At 43.8% G+C, this 19,240-nt stretch overlaps 1 long non-coding RNA gene across 1 annotated transcript in view; it reads right to left on the bottom strand.

Moving 5' to 3' along the window:
• LOC126253373 (uncharacterized) overlaps positions 1-17,840 on the bottom strand; it is a 677,982-nt gene extending 660,142 nt beyond the window's left edge. Inside the window, exon 1 of the long non-coding RNA XR_007545948.1 lies at positions 17,609-17,840. This is a non-coding gene — a long non-coding RNA (uncharacterized LOC126253373). The remainder of the gene's footprint in view (positions 1-17,608) is intronic.
• Positions 17,841-19,240: the final 1,400 nt, after the last annotated feature.

Raw genomic sequence — 19,240 nt, 5'->3', positions numbered from 1 at the left:
GACACTAAGGTCCACACCGATCCTCAGATGTAGAATTGGGAGGGAGTGGTGGTGTTGGGGCCACCGGAGGGAGGGTCCTTTTTCTTAGCAGACGTCTTTGGTAGTTCGCCCTCTTGCTTCTCTTTAGGGGCTTGCTGGGAGGACTTCTCTGGAGTAGCTTCAGGCACGGAGGAAGACTGAAGATCTTCAAAAAAATGGTTCAAATGGCTCTGAGCACTATGGGCCTCAACTACTGAGGTCATTAGTCCCCTAGAACTTAGAACTAGTTAAACCTAACTAACCTAAGGACATCACAAACATCCATGCCCGAGGCAGGATTCGAACCTGCGACCGTAGCGGTCTTGCGGTTCCAGACTGCAGCGCCTTTAACCGCACGGCCACTTCGGCCGGCCTGAAGATCTTCGTCCAGCAGCTTTTGGCTTCCTTGAGCCACAGGCGTTTGTTTGCTGTGGCATTAGTGGAGACCTTGGGAGAGAGGGCCCCAAGGGACCCTTTCTGCACGAGAGGAGCCAGAGGAGGCTGTTTCTTCTCTGGCAGGGGGGAGGTGACCGATGTCCCTTGGGAGCAACAGTAGAAGATTTGCGCCCCACCATCATGGGGGTGGATGTACTATGGTGGCCCGGAGGGCCCACTGTTCCTGGCACAGAGTGAGGAACCACTGGCACTTGGGACGGCAATGGTGACATAGCTGCAGCATATATCGACATCAACTGAATGGGGTGTAATCTTTCAAATTTACGTTTAGCCTCTTGGTAAGTAAACCGGTCCAGGGTCTTGTACTCCATGATTTTCCACTCCTTTTGGAGTACTGGGCAATTTGGTGAGCAGGGGGAGTGGTGCTCTCCACAGTTGATGCAAGTGAGGCACACGGAGTACCTGGATAAAGCGAACGTCCACAGTCTCGACATGTGGCACTGGAAGTGCATCTGAAGACATGTGCCCAAACTTCTAGCACTTAAAGCACCTCATAGGGGAAGGGACGTATGTTTTAACGTCAGAGTGGTAAACCATCATCTTGACCTTTTCAGGCAATGAATCACACTCAAAGGTGAAGATGAAGGTACTGGTAGCAGCCCCATTGTCTTTGGGTTCCCTGTAAATGCGCCGGATGAAATGAACACCTCGTCATTCTAAATTGGCGCGGAGCTCTTCGTCAGACTGCAAGAGAATATCGCAATGTAAAATGATCCCCTGGACCATGTTGAGGCTTTTATGGGGAGTGATGGAAGCAGGAGTATCACCCAGCTTGTCACAGGTGAGCAACGCTCGGGATTGGGCTGAGGATGCTGTCTGAATCAAGACTGCGCCGTTTCGCATCTTTGACAGTGCTTTCACTTCCCCAATCTTATCCTCGAGGTGTTCAAAGAAAAATTGAGGCTTCGTAAGTAGAAAGGATTCCCCATCAATTCTGCTACAGACTAAAAATCGAGGCGAATATGGCTCTCTCCGTTCTGTAGCCCTACGTTCCTCCCATGGTGTAGTGAGGGAGGGAAACGATTTAGGGTCATACCTGTCAGCATTGTATTCGATCCTGCCCATTTTACATACTGCTGGCACCGTACGGTCACCAGCAAGAGACGACTTAGTCCGCTTCATTTGCGAGTCATCCACGCTGATGATACCCACTTCAACCAGGGGCTGTCCCCACCGGCACCACCCAGCACACGGCAAAGGCCAACTGGCATGATGACCGTTGCTGGGAGTCCTGATGCCCCAGGAAGACAGGCATCTACTCCTCAGCATATGTGGGGAGTTTACAGCTCAGGCATCAGCAGTGCGATTCCTCTATTGTAAGGGGGCTACCACCAAATGGGAACATGACGTCCTCACCACAATGGACTGGCTACCGTGCTCATTATTGGTCGCAGATAAATCCAATACTGTCATGGGAGCGAAACAGGTCAGGAGACAACAGAAGATGACATACCCTGCAAAGTGTCCTCGCCCAAATAGTTGAATCGCAGGTGGAGATGCAAAGCTATGACAAGTGATTCAGGAGATCGAATCTAAGGGCACTATGGATAACACGTGCACGACATAAGGCATCTTTCCCCACATGGCCCGCACTTCTGTAGAATTTGGAAAGTGGCAGGTCAAACCATAGAATGAGACCTGAACTCATAGGGCCGAACAGTGTGAGACTCCTTTTAGTCGCCTCTTACAACAGGCAAGAATACCTTGGGCCTATTCTAGCCCCCAGACCTGCAGGGCGAGCCATGAAAGGGAAGCAGTGGTTGGTAAGGGAGTGAGACAGGGTTGTAGCCTATCCCCAATGTTATTGAATCTGTATACTTAGCAAGCAATAAAGGAAACAAAAGAAAAATTTGGACTAGGAATTAAAATCCACAGAGAAGAAATAAAAACTTTGAGGTTTGCCAATGACATTGTAATTCTATCAGAGACAGCAAAGGACCTGGAAAAGCAGTTGAACGGAATGGGCAGTGTCTTGAAAGGGGGATATAAGATGAATAACAAAAGCAAAACGAAGATAATGGAATGTAGTCGAATTAAATCAGGTGATTCTGAGGGAATTACATTAGGAAATGAGACAAAGTAGTAGATGAGTTTTGTTATTTGGGGAGCAAAATAACTGATGATGGTTGAAGTAGAGAGGATATAAAATGTAGGCAGGCAACGGCAAGGAAAGCGTTTCTGGAGGAGAAAAATTTATTAGCATCTAATACAGATTGAAGTCTTAGGAAGTCTTTCCTGAAAGTATTCGTATGTAGTGTAGCCATGTATGGAAGTGAAATATGGACGATAAATAGACAGCCCGCATCTCGTGGTCGTGCGGTAGCGTTCTCGCTTCCCACGCCCGGGTACCCGGGTTCGATTCCCGGCGGGGTCAGGGATTTTCTCTGCCTCGTGATGGCTGGGTGTTGTGTGCTGTCCTTAGGTTAGTTAGGTTTAACTAGTTCTAAGTTCTAGGGGACTTATGACCACAGCAGTTGAGTCCCATAGTGCTCAGAGCCATTTGAACCATTTTTTTCGATAAATAGACAAGAAGAGAATAACAGCTTTCGAAAATGTGGTGCTACAGAAGAATGGTGAAGGTAAGATGGGTAGATCACGTAACTAATGAGGAGGTACTGAACAGGATTGGGGAGAAGAGGAATTTGAGGCACAAGAAGGGATCGGTTGGTAGGACATGTCCCGAGGCATCAAGGGATTACCAATTTAGTATTGGAGAGCAGCGCTGAGGGTAAAAATCGTAGAGTACACTAAGCAGATTCAACAGAAGTAGCCTGCAGTAGTTATTCGGAGATGATGAAACTTGCACGGGATAGAGTAGCACGGAGAGCCTGCATCAAACGAGTCTCTGGACTGAAGACAACAACAACAACAACAACAACAACATGAGAGGGTACCAATGGCAAAAGCGAGCACAATCAAGGTGGCCCAAAAACCTTATAGAGCCAGGCAGTGTCGAAGACTTTCCTCGGAGTTCACGTCCCCTCTGACTGAAGCACGTGTTCACAGGGTGCAAGCTGCATGTCAATGCACCTCCCAGAAGTCAAATAGTTGTGCATTACGCAAAATGGTAGGAATGTGCTGTGCTGCGTGACATTTGCCGATACGTGGAGGGATCGCGATGTTCCGATCGCACGGCCCCCGCTCTCTGCTGCTGTCACGCCATTAGACTTCTTTTTCTCGGGGTTACGTCAAGGATCGCGTGAACACAACACCAGTCAATGCACGAATGAATGAAGCAACCAGAACCGTTGATGCTGGAATGCTAACCGGTACGCGGGCAGAACTCATATCGCCTTGACGTTCTACAAGCTACGAGTGAAGCACACGTGATTTCTGAGAGTTGCTGAACGTTTTGCAACGAACCACAATGTTCTATATCCTACAGCTCCCAAGTTACGACTCCCATGTATCAGCTCTGCAAAAACATAGGTATGGGATGTTTTATTTGATCCCAAAGTGATTCTAGAAACTACACTCCTGGAAATGGAAAAAAGAACACATTGACACCGGTGTGTCAGACCCACCATACTTGCTCCGGACACTGCGAGAGGGCTGTACAAGCAATGATCACACGCACGGCACAGCGGACACACCAGGAACCGCGGTGTTGGCCGTCGAATGGCGCTAGCTGCGCAGCATTTGTGCACCGCCGCCGTCAGTGTCAGCCAGTTTGCCGTGGCATACGGAGCTCCATCGCAGTCTTTAACACTGGTAGCATGCCGCGACAGCGTGGACGTGAACCGTATGTGCAGTTGACGGACTTTGAGCGAGGGCGTATAGTGGGCATGCGGGAGGCCGGGTGGACGTACCGCCGAATTGCTCAACACGTGGGGCGTGAGGTCTCCACAGTACATCGATGTTGTCGCCAGTGGTCGGCGGAAGGTGCACGTGCCCGTCGACCTGGGACCGGACCGCAGCGACGCACGGATGCACGCCAAGACCGTAGGATCCTACGCAGTGCCGTAGGGGACCGCACCGCCACTTCCCAGCAAATTAGGGACACTGTTGCTCCTGGGGTATCGGCGAGGACCATTCGCAACCGTCTCCATGAAGCTGGGCTACGGTCCCGCACACCGTTAGGCCGTCTTCCGCTCACGCCCCAACATCGTGCAGCCCGCCTCCAGTGGTGTCGCGACAGGCGTGAATGGAGGGACGAATGGAGACGTGTCGTCTTCAGCGATGAGAGTCGCTTCTGCATTGGTGCCAATGATGGTCGTATGCGTGTTTGGCGCCGTGCAGGTGAGCGCCACAATCACGACTGCATACGACCGAGGCACACAGGGCCAACACCCGGCATCATGGTGTGGGGAGCGATCTCCTACACTGGCCGTACACCACTGGTGATCGTCGAGGGGACACTGAATAGTGCACGGTCATCGAACCCATCGTTCTACCATTCCTAGACCGGCAAGGAAACTTGCTGTTCCAACAGGACAATGCACGTCCGCATGTATCCCGTGCCACCCAACGTGCTCTAGAAGGTGTAAGTCAACTACCCTGGCCAGCAAGATCTCCGGATCTGTCCCCCATTGAGCATGTTTGGGACTGGATGAAGCGTCGTCTCACGCGGTCTGCACGTCCAGCACGAACGCTGGTCCAACTGAGGCGCCAGGTGGAAATGGCATGGCAAGCCGTTCCACAGGACTACATCCAGCATCTCTACGATCGTCTCCATGGGAGAATAGCAGCCTGCATTGCTGCGAAAGGTGGATATACACTGTACTAGTGCCGACATTGTGCATGCTCTGTTGCCTGTGTCTATGTGCCTGTGGTTCTGTCAGTGTGATCATGTGATGTATCTGACCCCAGGAATGTGTCAATAAAGTTTCCCCTTCCTGGGACAATGAATTCACGGTGTTCTTATTTCAATTTCCAGGAGTGTATATGGCGACAAAATTTACAATATTTCCACAAAAATCATAATGAAGTTTTGTAAGAACGATGCATATTGTTAAAATTAGAACTCCACTGCCGTATGTTATAAGTAAGTTGTAAACCTGTAAAAAAAAATTGTCAGTGGTAACGTCCCCATCATTTCCCCTCAGGTGAGCAGATTAGCCTGTATACATTTCTGCATTTATGATACAATTGGTCTCACAATTTACAGCAGCCCACACTTTTATCACGTATTTTCCAAGTTTTGAAGAAATTAACACCTTGAATGGACACGGTCCCCTGAAAGCACATAGGTGATTTTCTATCTTTTAAGTTTATCATCTAACTGGAGATACATCAGAATCTCACAAAATCTTGAAACAGTCATTGTGGCTCGGTAAATAGGTAAGCCCTACTTATTTGATCAAAATTCACTCAAATGTTTCCTACGTGCCTCGAGTAAAGCAGCTATTATTAGCAGACCAAAGAAAGCCTACAGCACTGTAGAGTCCAGTTGGATCCGGAGTTCAAGATGTGGGTGTAGAATTTTGCTATATTATTATTATTGGTATACATTATCATTACATTGTGCATGTGATTGGTGATAAGAAGTCAGAGACAGTTTGCCCTTGTCCGTAATTATGGTCTAAGGTGACGTGGACTATGTGTACTTTTACATACTATATTCTTGGAAGCCTGCTTTCGCACGTTGGGTGGTACTACGTTGTACGTTAGCCGTCCCGTACTAGATACCGAAGTAGGCGCGTCATTTTCCGGAAAACTTATCTTCCTCACATTCCTTCACATCCAGCTCATCTGCGACCTGTATGTCTGCCTGTATCACGTCTACACCAGCATCACTCTCATCCCCATTTCCAATAGCCGATTCGTTATCACTACCACTCTTATGTGTACATCTTTAAAGCCTGGTGGAGTCTGTAGCCTCTTTCAAAGCGCATATCACAGCCATTACGAGTAAAATATACCACGTCTTATTTCAACGAAACGCTATTCATAGATGTGAATTAGTTCCAGCAATGCAAGTGTATGTATTTTTGGCAAACTAGTTGCAACAATGGACACACAAATGTCGACTGAGAATGTGCATTGTTCCCAACTTTTTATTCTCGTAATGAAGTTGAAATATAACATGGGAAGTTTTCTGGCCCCACTGCAGAAATTTCAATTTATTTTACTACGAACCGTGATCGAACCACAGGTGTTTTGTTCAGCTATGGATATTTGGAGAATGAGAAGCCTACGTCCGCTTGAACCCTGGAAGTATATTGTGACCCTGGAGTACAGACTGTGAGACTGCTCTGTGGTTGAATGTGAAGTTCATTTATGTGAAAATGGCATGTAGGAATGACATTTTACTACGGAAAGATGCTGTATGGGGAACACTTAACAGTATCTCAGCCGTGAAAGTGACTTTCGTGATGAAAGTCACTCTGAAACTGATGTTCCTCCAGCAATTACGGACAATGGCGGAACTGATCAGCCTACCGAGTCTTCAGACAGAGATGAAGAAAACACAGGCGTCCCCGGTAAGGATGGTCACTGTTGGAACACAGCTGTCTATAATAGCAGGACATGGCCAGTTGCTGATAACACTGTAGTCTATATTCCACGAGTGTAAAAATAATGGACGGTTTTATGAATAACTGAACACTTCAAAATATTCATGAATTATTTCGTTTCATTAAATGAATAACATCTTCAACCACTGAAATTGCAAGCAGTCTTTATCTCAGTCTTTAATGCGGGTGTATTAATACCAATACCGATGGAAAAAGTACAAGGAAGAAGTGAAATAAAATGTGTTTAGCGCATAAGAGTCGTATATCATTATAAAATATTCTATTTTCAGGCAATGTCTCCAGCAAATAATTGAGGATCACTGTGACCCTCGTGTATCCTTAGTGTGACGATTTCAGAGGTACCGGTATATGCTACTAGTGTTAAAAACTTTTTATGAAATGCATTTTAACCATCAGATGTTTATTTGTCCCATTAGTCAACTAACGATTTGTTTTTCCTGTGATGTTCGTCTATTTGAGAAGAGGTATGACTATCAGTATTCTGAGACAAATTATGTCAGGTGTTTGTACAATTTCACTGGATAGTTTCGATATTGTTAGGCTTCAAAGGAATATGGGATGCTTTTAACTAATCAGTTGTACCCTACATCCTGGATGGTGGTTAATAACCGAAACTGGCAGATGATTAATGCAGCAAATAAAGAGCTGAGTGTTAAAATGCATTTTTTATAAAATACTTTACGGCTGCTGAACCTCACTTTATGCAAACATTACAAATCACGCCTCAGCAAGTGTTGAAAACTCTTTCTTTGTAGCAAAGCTACTCGGACTTTATAGACATCCTGTAACATGTTGAGCGACAGCAACATCAACAGTAAACCACTCCGAGATTAAAAACGCCCTGTCGTAACGTCCGCCAGTGGAGTTTCTCGACCGTCTACGTAACGCTCTCGCGCTCACTGAACGTTCCAGTGACGAAACGCACCGTCTCTCTCTCTCTCTCTCTCTCTCTCTCTCTCTCTCTCTCTCCCTCCCTCCCTCCCTCCCCTATTATTTGGACCATATAACGGTCTCAAACTGAATAAAGACCAGATTATATGCATTTTCATGTTGCATATGCATTTCCATATTTGGTCCCTTTTCAACGGTTATTGCATATTTCAACTAAAAACCAGTGGGGATGCATACTTTCTCTCTATGTTTATATCATTATCGCTAACTGCCTAGCGAAATCATTACAGAACAGGAAGGCAAAGTCAATGCTCCTACGCCTTCGGTTAATCCCCTTTGCTGTCATACCGCACGTGTCCGCAATAATTAAATTACCCAAGCTTTTAGTTGCACGTCCATTGTTTCAATTTAGCTTTCTTTTTACTTGTATACAGTTGAACGTGTTTACGACGTGTAGTGCGTAACGTGTTGTGCGCCCGAAACAAGAAACGTAATGGATAGCCAACCATTCTGAAACATTTACATATGACGGATTTTTTTATATTGTCGAGTTTGCAAGAAAAACGTTTCGTGCATAAATAGTTTCAAATAGATCAGCATGTCAAGGCAAGTCTTCATATCGCAGGAATGCTGAAGAAAGGACCACCCCCAACTACTTCTGACAACAGCAACCTGCAGTATAAGGGATTCGTCCAAAGGTAGCCAAAAAAGTCTGTTTAACATGGGTCTATGTGAAGCATTCATTCTTCACGAAATTACAAATTCTATCCTCTAAGGCTTCCTGCGCAAATATTGCTTACTTCAAAATATACCAGAGGAGTCAACATTGCGTAAAAATTACATACCGACAAATTACGTAAATGTCCTGGAAGAAATACGCAATGAACTCAAGGACAGCATTATCTGGATTTCAATTGACGAAACTACAGACACTTGTGGCCGTTACATTGCAAATTTAATTGATGGTGCTTTAAAAGAAGAGCCTTCTTCTTCCTATTTAGCGGCCCGCAACGAACTGTTAAAGTAAATCATTCTACGATCGCCAGATCTGTGAATGAGCGAGCGTATTAGAAAAATATTTCCAGAATCTTCTGGAGATGAAAGTGTGTTTTGTTAATTTTAGATGTTGCTCCCTATATGATTAAAGCAGAAGTCCACTGAGTACTTTATCCTCGTTTGATTCATGTGACGTGCTTTGCTCATGGAGTACATCGCGTTGCTGATGAAGTACGTTCCACGTTTGTGAAAGTAAATAAACTGCTTTCACCCACAAAGAAAATGCTCCTGATCGCATCAAGACCTATAAATAAAAACTACCAAATCTGCCTTTTCTCCAGAACCAGTGGCAACTCGTTGGGGTACGTGGGTCGAAGCTGTGTTGTTTTACAATGGACACTTCGAGGCTATTAGAGGGGTAGAGAACGACTTCGATAGTGCAGAGGCTTTGGCTGTTTGCCAGTGCAAGGAAGCTTTTAAAGATTCCGGTATTAAAAAAGACAGTAATGTGATTAGCACTCATTTTTCCCATAAACCTGGAAGTATTAAAAAAAGCTTGAAACTCCAGGTCTGGCGTTGAATGAATCTATTCAGTCAATGAATAAAATTATTCTAGTTAACTCCTCATTGCCGGAGGTATTCCCAAGAAAACTTAGAGAAAAATTTAAAAACATTTTAAACAGTAACCCGGGCTTTGAACCCTTGTGCCAAATACATAGTTTTACTAATGGAATGGGTGAACTTATACCAGAAACAATAAATGCCAAATTCAAATACTGCCCAGTTACCTCATCTGATGCAGAACAGCCCGTTTCTGCTTATAAAAATGTTTGAGTGCTCGAAGACACAATCCTATCTAACACCTGGAACAGTAACTGGTCGTTTATGTTTACAATAGTAGCGTATTAGTGTTTATTTCAGATGCTGCTCGCTATATGATCAAAGCAGTATTAATTGAAAGTTAATGCTGTTCGAAAAATTCATAATTTACGTTGTTTTTTAAATAAAATATTACGGAGTTTTGGAGCGTGCCCCTCTGCGTGTGATATATCTCGAAGTTGGTCCTGTACATATCGATTGTTTTGCTGCGACTCGCATCGCATCCGATTGTTACCGACGACAATAGCAAAGAAGGAACAGTCCCAATTTTGCAAATTTTTAGAAATAGTCCCAGGAAGGGCCCCTTCCTAAGCTTTCAGAAAATGCTTTTAGCGTTCTAAATATACCGATTTTTCGCGTGGCCGCTGCTCTTCCTCGTAATTGATATGCACAGGTTCAACTGACTTAAGAGGCGTGTTTATTAAGTAAGTATCGTTTTGAAATTAAAAGAAGACGTGCTAAGATATCTCAATTTTATTTTTACATGAAAGCCTGTACCTTAACCTACTTTTCCGTCAATATTGAGGCACTTGTCATAACGTTGTACCAGTTTTTGAATACCCTCCTCATAGAAGTCTGCCGCCTGACTTGTTGACCACTGCATCACCACTGTTTTCACTTTGTCATCGTCCTGAAGACGCTGACTGCCCAGCGTTTCTTCAAGTGCAGAAACAGATGGTAGTCACTGGGCGCAAGATCGGGGCTGTACGGAGGATGCTCTAGAGTTTCCCATCGAAAAGATGTGATGAGATCTTTGGTCTAATTCGTCACATGCGGACGGGCATTGTCTTGCAACAAAACGATGCCCTTGCTCAACTTCCATGGACTGTTGCTTTGATTCTGGTGTGACGTAGGCCACCCATGTTTCACCGCCCGTAACAATGTGGCTTAAGAAATCACCACCGTCGTTGTGGTACTGCTCAAGGAAAACCAATGCACTGTCTAAACATTTGGTTTTGTGCACATCCGTCAACATTTTCGGTCCCCAACGTGCGCACAATTTTCGGTAATTCAAGTGCTCGTTCACAATGCCATACAAAACACTACGAGAAACATTAGGAAAGTCATCCCGCAAGGAGGAAATCGTAAAGCGTCTATTTTCTCTCACCTTATTGTCCACTTCCTGCATCGAACTTTCATTAACGACCGAAGGACGCCGCTCCGTTGTTCATCATGCAGATGTGTGTGGCCATCTTTAAATGCTCTCACCCACTTTCTTATCATTCCATCACTCATGTTTTCTCCGTAAACTGCACAGATCTCACGATGAATATCGATCGCTTTCATGCCTTTAGCACTAAGAAATCTTATAACAGCCAGTACTTCACAGTCGGCGGGACTCACGATTATCGGAGGCATCTTAAACACTCAGCACACAACGTAAACAAGGAAGAATCAGACTAATGGCGTCAGTGAGTAGATCAAGGTACAACCTTTCATGTAAAAATAAAATTATTGAGGTATCTTAGCACGTCTTTTTTTAAATTTCAAAACGGTACTTACTTAAAAAACACGCCTCGTATAATACACACAGTAACTTTTTGTTTTTTCTTATGGGACTTAACTGCTAAGGTCATCAGTCCCTAAGCTTACACACTACTTAACCTAAATTATCCTAAGGACAAACACACACACCCATGCCCAAGGGAAGACTCAAACCTCCGCCGGACCAGCCGCACAGTCCATGACTGCAGCGCCCGAGACCGCTCGGCTAATCCCGCGCGGCACACACAGTAACTACCATGTTTTTTTATTATTCGATCTTGCATATTTTAACGTTTTTATGATGCATGTTGTCTGGTCTCTACTGATGACCGACACTGAAGAATTCTTTGGTGGATGAATAACATTTTTTCTTCCAATTAATGTGTACAGGGCACCTGCGCTACGGGCAGGTACTGGTTGGGCTGGCAGCACAGCACGCCAGGTGCGCCCCGCACGCAGCCTGTGGCCGTTGGTTGTGGGGCTTCCTCCCCTCCCTGAACCCATCTGCCCACAACTGGCTGGCTGCTGGCGCGCGGCTCCTCTTTCTACAGCTTCCCAGCTCTTCTGCTACGCCTCCTGCCCCGCCGCTGTTACGCACTATTTGGGGTCAAAACGCACCTACGAAAACAGCGAGCGGCCCAGAAACCACCTAAATCGTTACAAGTCTACATACAGTACACACTATCGAGTCACTGGACTGGACGGCAGAGGGCACTTAGCGCTGTACCACACGTGAGGGTTCCTTTGCGTTCCATTCACGCGAAGAACTGGTCAAACGGTTTTGTGCCTGCTGTTTCCAATTACTCTGACCCTGTCTTCTCGATACCTACGGAAGCGAATTGTAGGAAACCGAATACATCTCTGGTATCTCCAGCTAACACTGGTTCACGAAATTTTCGACGTAAGCTTTCACGGGATAATTTGTGTCTATCTTCGACAGTCTGCCAACTCAAGTATTGGAATTTTTCAGAGACGCTCTCCAGCGAGTCAAACAAACTTACAACCAATCGTGCCACCCTTCTTTGTATACGATCAATACTCCCTGTTAGTCCTACTCGGTAAGGGTCCAACACGCGCGAGAATATTCTAAGATGAAACGCACAAACGATTCGTGATCAAGTCTGCTTTGTATTCTGACAAAGAACCCAAATTTGCCGCCCGCCTTACCAGGACTGCGCCAATGTGATCATTTCACTTAATATCCCTACAAATTGTTACACTCACGTTATTTCTATTATAAGGGGGCAGTCGAAATGAACAAGATAGATGGAAAAAGGTAAGTAAACTGTTTATTTTACAAATCTAATAGCCATAACTCGCAATACACTTATCACACGGTCAATGATTTCATGGAAAAATGTCTGCGATTGACTATGGAACCATGACTGTACCCAGACGTGCACCTCTTCGTCCGAAACAAATCGAAGGCCATGAACGTCTTTCGCCAGGACTCCAGAAATACGAAAATCGCATGGGCAGAGATCGGGACTAGTATGATACGTAATGGCTTCCCAGCGAAACTCTGTAGTCCAAACAATCTTGACAACATGTGCGCGGGCATTATCCTGCAGCAGAATGGTGCCATCCGCCAACATCCCTGGGCGTTTCGACTTTATGGAGCATTTCAATTTTTGCAAAGTGTACACATACTGCTATGCCTTAACTATGGCCCCTTCTTCCAGAAAGTCAATGAGCAGCGGGACCTTACGGGCAAGGAGAACGGCCATTATGACTTTCGCAGACTTTTTCGGTAGGCGTGAATCCATGCGCTTACCTTTGTTGGCTCTGATGCTTATTGTCCTGTTCCGAATGATCACACCATGTTTCAGCTCTCCCGTCACTACAGGCCAGCGAACGAAGTCTTCATCGTGATGCCGTTCCAGTTGCTGCAGTAATGTCGATAATCTGTTCAACTTTCGCACCTCCGTCGGGCTGTAGGGAAGCCACTGCGCACAGATTTTCCGGAACTTCGGATGCTCTGTCGCGAAGGCATGAGCGGCACCGTGACTGATGTCCAACATGAGCCGAATGTCTTGCAGTGTCCGCCGTCGGTCACTTCTGCCTGCTACATCCACCGCAGCAGTGACGGAGGGGCTAATGTCACGATGAGCCTGTTCTGTGCCTCTGCTGTCTTCCAACGGCACCCGACCTTTTCGAAGTCTTACTCCAAGTAAACAGACGTGCACGTGAAATACTGTGTTCGCCGTACACAGCAGACATTTGACCATGAATTTCACTTAACACTCCTTTCACTGTCAAAAACCGCACTGAATCTCTGTTCCTTTTTCCCGGCATCCATAGTGAAGTCGAGGGACCGATGGCCCTAGCAGTCTGGTCCCTTCAATCTCACAAACCAACCAACCATAGTGAAGGTCGCACACAGGACTCGCTGATCTCACGCCAAACACGCGTAATAGAAATGGCACAGGAGTAAACGTTCGCGTTGTTCTTTCCTCATTCCCGACAGAGGACATTTTTATACACACACACACACACACACACAATTTACTACCAGCTTCACAATAATACATTAGCGGGTCCTTGACTTTTGTGCACGCGACATTGCATTTATATTCACGAAGACCTCCTATCAACTACCTATTCTCGTAGATTTCTTTATAAGATATTCCGGAAACAGGAACTATCATGTTTACACACAGCCTCTCAGCTTATTTACGTGAGATGTGAAGACAGGTAATCGCACTAAGCTTCCAACACCACAGAAGAAGACCCGACGTTTAGAATAAATTACAAAGCCAGCCACATATAAAGGAGGTAGGTCAGATCATCATCAACGAAAACAGGTGATATACTACAATATGTACTAAATTTCGAACGACACTGCTGGTGTGATTTTATATTGATCCACGAGAATGTTCCTGCATGAAAAAAATGAAATTGTCAATTTCTAAATACAAACAATGGATGTAGAAAAGCTCATGAGACGACCGTGGGAGCTTAGTGAGGGATTCACAACGTGTGCGGTATCGGGAGTAATTCACTGACATTTACCAAATGAGCAACCTGACCATACCCAATGTACGGTCGTATATCTTCAATCTGCTATTACGATAATTTGTTGTCAGAATTACAATCTAACTTGCTGCATTGTGAAATAGCCCCGTATTAAACTGCATTTTCAGCAGTTCGCGTTCTCCTCTATAATGATATGTACTGTAGCTGTACGATACCATGACGCATTACGTTATATATTCAAACTATGACGGTTAACTTTCCCATCCACAAATTGTTGGCCGGCCGCTGTGACCGAGCGGTTAGGTGGTTCAGTCCGGAACCGCGCCGCTGCTACGGTCGCAGGTTCGAAGCCTGCCTCGGACATCGATGTGTGTGACGTCCTCAGGTTAGTTAGGTTTAAGTAGTTCTAAGTTTAGGGGACTGATGACCTGAGCTGTAATCCCATAGTGCTTAGAGCCATCTGAACCATTTTGAACAAATTGCTGGAAACGGAACAACAGTTCACATAGGACGAACAGGAAAGGAAATGACTAATAGTGGTACGGGTTACGCTCCGGCACGCACCGTACCGTGGCTTGCGGAGTATATATAGATATAGAGGGCGGGGACCGAAACGTCCCGCATGCATCTCCTTTCCTTTCCCCCTCGGCCTGTTGTTAAACTGACAATGTAATTAGATATCGCCCACGAAAAAGTCATTTTCTGTGATACTAGCAAGTGAACTTTACATATTCGTAAAGCTGTTTCAAAACGTGTCTTCTTCGAAGGCATTAAATACGTATACACTTTAGGAGTGATATATAATATATTTATTCTGCAGATAAGAAACAAGTAGTATCCATCTTTAGCAACTGATGTTTACTACTGTTTGCAGTTAAACATGTCTCATTGAACATAAAAATCTTCTAGGTTGTAAGGTCGGGCCATTCTCCTCTTCAGTTTCTTCACAATCTACGTTTCGAATCAAGCAGAGCCACCAAAATACCTGAGAAGGTTACCAGCATACGGTTCGAAATGCAGATATTGTGACAAACGAGGAGCATAAGTCGGCCTAACAACCTCCAATGACAACAGTGACAACAGCCACGAAAACATGCAGACTTAAATAAAACATGTTTTTATAAATAATATATTGGTCTTAGGCACTCTCCATTTTGTCAAAAATTTATTTTATACCTATTTGTGCAACGCATCATCTGTGGGTTTTACGTCTGACACCAAAAGAGACAAAAACCCACAAAGTTACGCACAACACAAACAGATTAAATATCTCTGGTCGAAAACAACAATAAACATCAGTTCAAAAGGCGGATAATATTTGTTGTTAATTACATGACAAACATAATTGACGTAACAAATGAGGAAGAAATGTTGCAAATATTAATAATACACAAACTCGTTCGTATCTAACGCTGTGCGAAATCAGTAATAAATTATACTCTGCGACAAAATGGAACGTCAGTACGGCTCAGTACGGCTGGACTCTAGAAAACATACCGTCCAATCAATAAATTTAACCTTCGTCAACCGAAGTCACCGATGAAGCAAACATCTACAGTGGTGCTCCGGCATTAGCGCTGTCTTGCTAAGCCCGATTCCAAGTACTTTGTCACATTTATATTTAAAAAAAGATGTATGTTTTGCAAGACTCTGAAAACGGACTATACTGCAGTTAAAGATGTATACAAGCTACAGACGTAATCGCGGAGTGTAGTTAATTGCTCTCCATTTTACACCTGTCATGAACACTGGCCTTCAGCGACAAATGTTTAACGATTTATTCCGTCGGATATTACTGTGTGTTTCACATCCTATGAAATCAGTAAAACGAACTGCGTTTACACCCACTATCAAGCAGAAGCCTCATCGACTGTACAATGTTTAAAATTGAGCATCGTTTGTGTTTCGGATTCCTCTTGAATCTACGTTCTATATTTTGAGAAACTGATTCGAGAATTCGACATGTTTTACATGCATGCAGACCAAGCGCACGTCCTAACAACAGACACTACGCGTTGTTTTACGCTAAGGGTGACAATAATCCTAATGAAAAACAACGATTTACGTGGTAAAGTTTGGAATTGCACAAACAAAATCGATTTGCTACGAGTATAATAGGAAGGAAGATTGGGTTTAACGTTATCAATGTCATTAGAGGCGGAACACAAGCCCGGATTATGTCAAGGGTGGGAAAGGAAACCAGCCGTGCCCTTTCAAAGTCACCACCGCGGCATTCTCCTGGAGTGATTCAGGGAAATCGCGAAACATCTAAATCTGAATGGCCGGACGACGATCTAAACCGCAGTCCTCCCGAATGCGAGTCCAGTGTGCTGACCATTGCGCCCTCGCCATGAGTATGCTCTTAAGGCATGTGCGAGAGGGGAGAGTACACTTGTCAAGTACTAACAAGATAAATACGAAATATAAAGCACTACATGTCTTGTCATATTTCACTGCATGTCAGTCTTCGGATGGTTCTTCAACCAAGAAATACGTTCTTATTAAGTAAGCCAGATTCTTACTGGTTGGCACTGGAAATGATGGAATATAGAATATTAAATATAGAATATTGAAACCTACTGTCAAACGATCTGCCATCTCAAAGTGAAGGAAATCTTACTAGTCATACAAATGTATTCGCTCTAAAAAGTATTGCAGCACATCTGAACGCCAGGCGACCGAACCTATGACAAAACTGTCTCCTTCCGTGCAGTGGTAGCTTTACCATAGAGGCTTTCTGCTCGTCACAACAGACACTGCACATATCTGGATCGAATCTCAGCACATAACTTTATTAGGGTGTCTAAAGTAAACAGAAAACTATTCAATCCTGCTGAAAGATGTTTTCTTGACTCCTAAACGCAGGAATGCAGCTGGGCTCTGAAGCGCGCTTTTAGCGAAATAATGCATTTCAAGTCATCTTCAAATAGGCAGTACAACTTTTCACATAGACTATACTTAAGTTCTTAACATATTTCGAGTTCATCGCATGCTTTCACTTCAATTATTACAGCCATATAGGCCTAGAATGAGGTAAATTATCCGAAGAATAACAACTTATTCACCCCCTCCCGTTTGTTTCAATGGCCAAAACGCTATCAAAATACCTACTATCTTTCTGGATGTGTTTATAATTGTTGTCGGTGACCACGTCCATGGAAAGCTTTCCTACGCTGATGAATAGCTCCGGGTGCTAAATTTTCATTTACTATCAGAACAATAGTTAAACATCTGATGCACGAAACAAACAACTTTTCCTCAGTTAACGTGACAAAACATGTATGACAAACAGTGACAAATATTTCTTTATTTGGAGAGGGCACAAACACCGCCAGAAGAAGTAAAATTTCCGAAAAATACACATCTGGAATTTTTATACGCCATTTAGTTGACATTTAAGGCTTTTGACTTATACGAAAAGCGTTACTTACCACATGTTGTTCGGCATCAGATAATTAAGAAAAATCGAATCCCGATGTCACCCTAATGTGATGCACATATATTTACACCATTCTCACGGAATAATGCACTTGTCGAGAACTTTGTTCAAATTTCTGTTTACACTTCGTAGCGATATGAAAGCGTATCAATATTTATAATGCAAGAGACATGTTAACACAAACCACACTTCGCACAACCACCTCACGCACTCAACACCCGGCCTGGAACAGTCAACAACCGGAATGTATTCGACATCCTCGCCGCTCACCAGATGGCTTACTCGTCGCGAAGCCCAGGTCGCACTGCTGCCAACGCTCCACTATAGCGTGCTCCGCGAGTGACAGCTGTGTGTGGGATCAGCAACAACAAAATCTTACATTTATGTAACTTACAAGTTTCGATATTAAATGGATATTAAAAACTGTTGACAAATTTAAATCCTGCAAGCAATATTGTAAAGTCGAAGATTACTCCAAATATCGATATTGAGACCGCTGTTTTTGAATGTGCGGAAGTGCCGCTAACTAATATTATTTAATTCGCTAAACTTTTGTTTTCTGCAATTAGAAAATCGAGGTGATACCTTTGCCGGTGTCAATAACACAATAATCACAACCGACAGAAATCGAAGCAACAGTAACTCTAATTGGAATAAATAAATCTGCAACAATTCCCGTGTGGTAACCAATTCCATATTACGTCTTACAGTCTCATACTAATTATTTGTGTTGCAACTTTCGTGTACAAACCAATCGAATATGCCACTTCACATGAAAAAATTGTGGCTGTTGTTACAGTCATAAGAAGAGTATTCAGATAACGCACTATAAGAATTTTAAACATCCCATATTTTCGCATGTTCTATAACACATATTTTGCAGAAAAGTCCTTTCGAATCGAACAGCATTAATGAATCATGTAAGTCTCGCTAAAATAAAATTTCCATCCATAACATAATGTCTGCTTCCATTAAACTTACATTATGTTGGAACAGTATTTCCTTCAGTTGCAATCAAGCAAATATTAAAATACCGATAGAAGATAAACAGATACTATTTATTATACCTGCGAGAACAGCAGCTTTATTATTTGGCCTATACTTATTTCCTTGGTTAAATTTAGCTGTTGTAAATACAAATATCACTAAATAGCATAGCAGTAATACAGTGTAGAGATTAAGTTTGTAAGAGGTATTTTTCTTTTGGTAATGTACACCATGATTTGCTCCACATACATAAGGGTTATCCTTCGTGACACCTATGAAACATGGTTTCATTCCCAAAACATGCCAGAATAACTATAATTCTAATTAATTTATTTTCCTTTTTCACAAAACAAAAATAAGCACAAACAACTAAATGGATGATTCCTCCTGCTGAGCCTGACCACTGGTTCTGAGTGACCTTTCCTACATACTTGTTTCTTCAATTTGTCTTCTATCTTCTGCCAGAAGGGGAAAGTCCTGCTTCCAAAAACTAGCATCTTCATATCTTTAATGTGTTTCCACCTGCTGACACTAGGTGAGTAGATTTCCTGTATCCATGTTGTAAAAAGTAGTTATTCTGCACAACAGTAAAGACTTTCAGAGATCAGTTATGTTGAGCCTCTGCGATATCAATATC

This window comes from Schistocerca nitens, chromosome 4 (assembly GCF_023898315.1).
Source record: "Schistocerca nitens isolate TAMUIC-IGC-003100 chromosome 4, iqSchNite1.1, whole genome shotgun sequence".
NCBI lineage: Eukaryota > Metazoa > Arthropoda > Insecta > Orthoptera > Acrididae > Schistocerca > Schistocerca nitens.
Note: the sequence above shows the minus strand (reverse complement) of the source record. Positions and strands in the feature narration are given on the sequence as shown.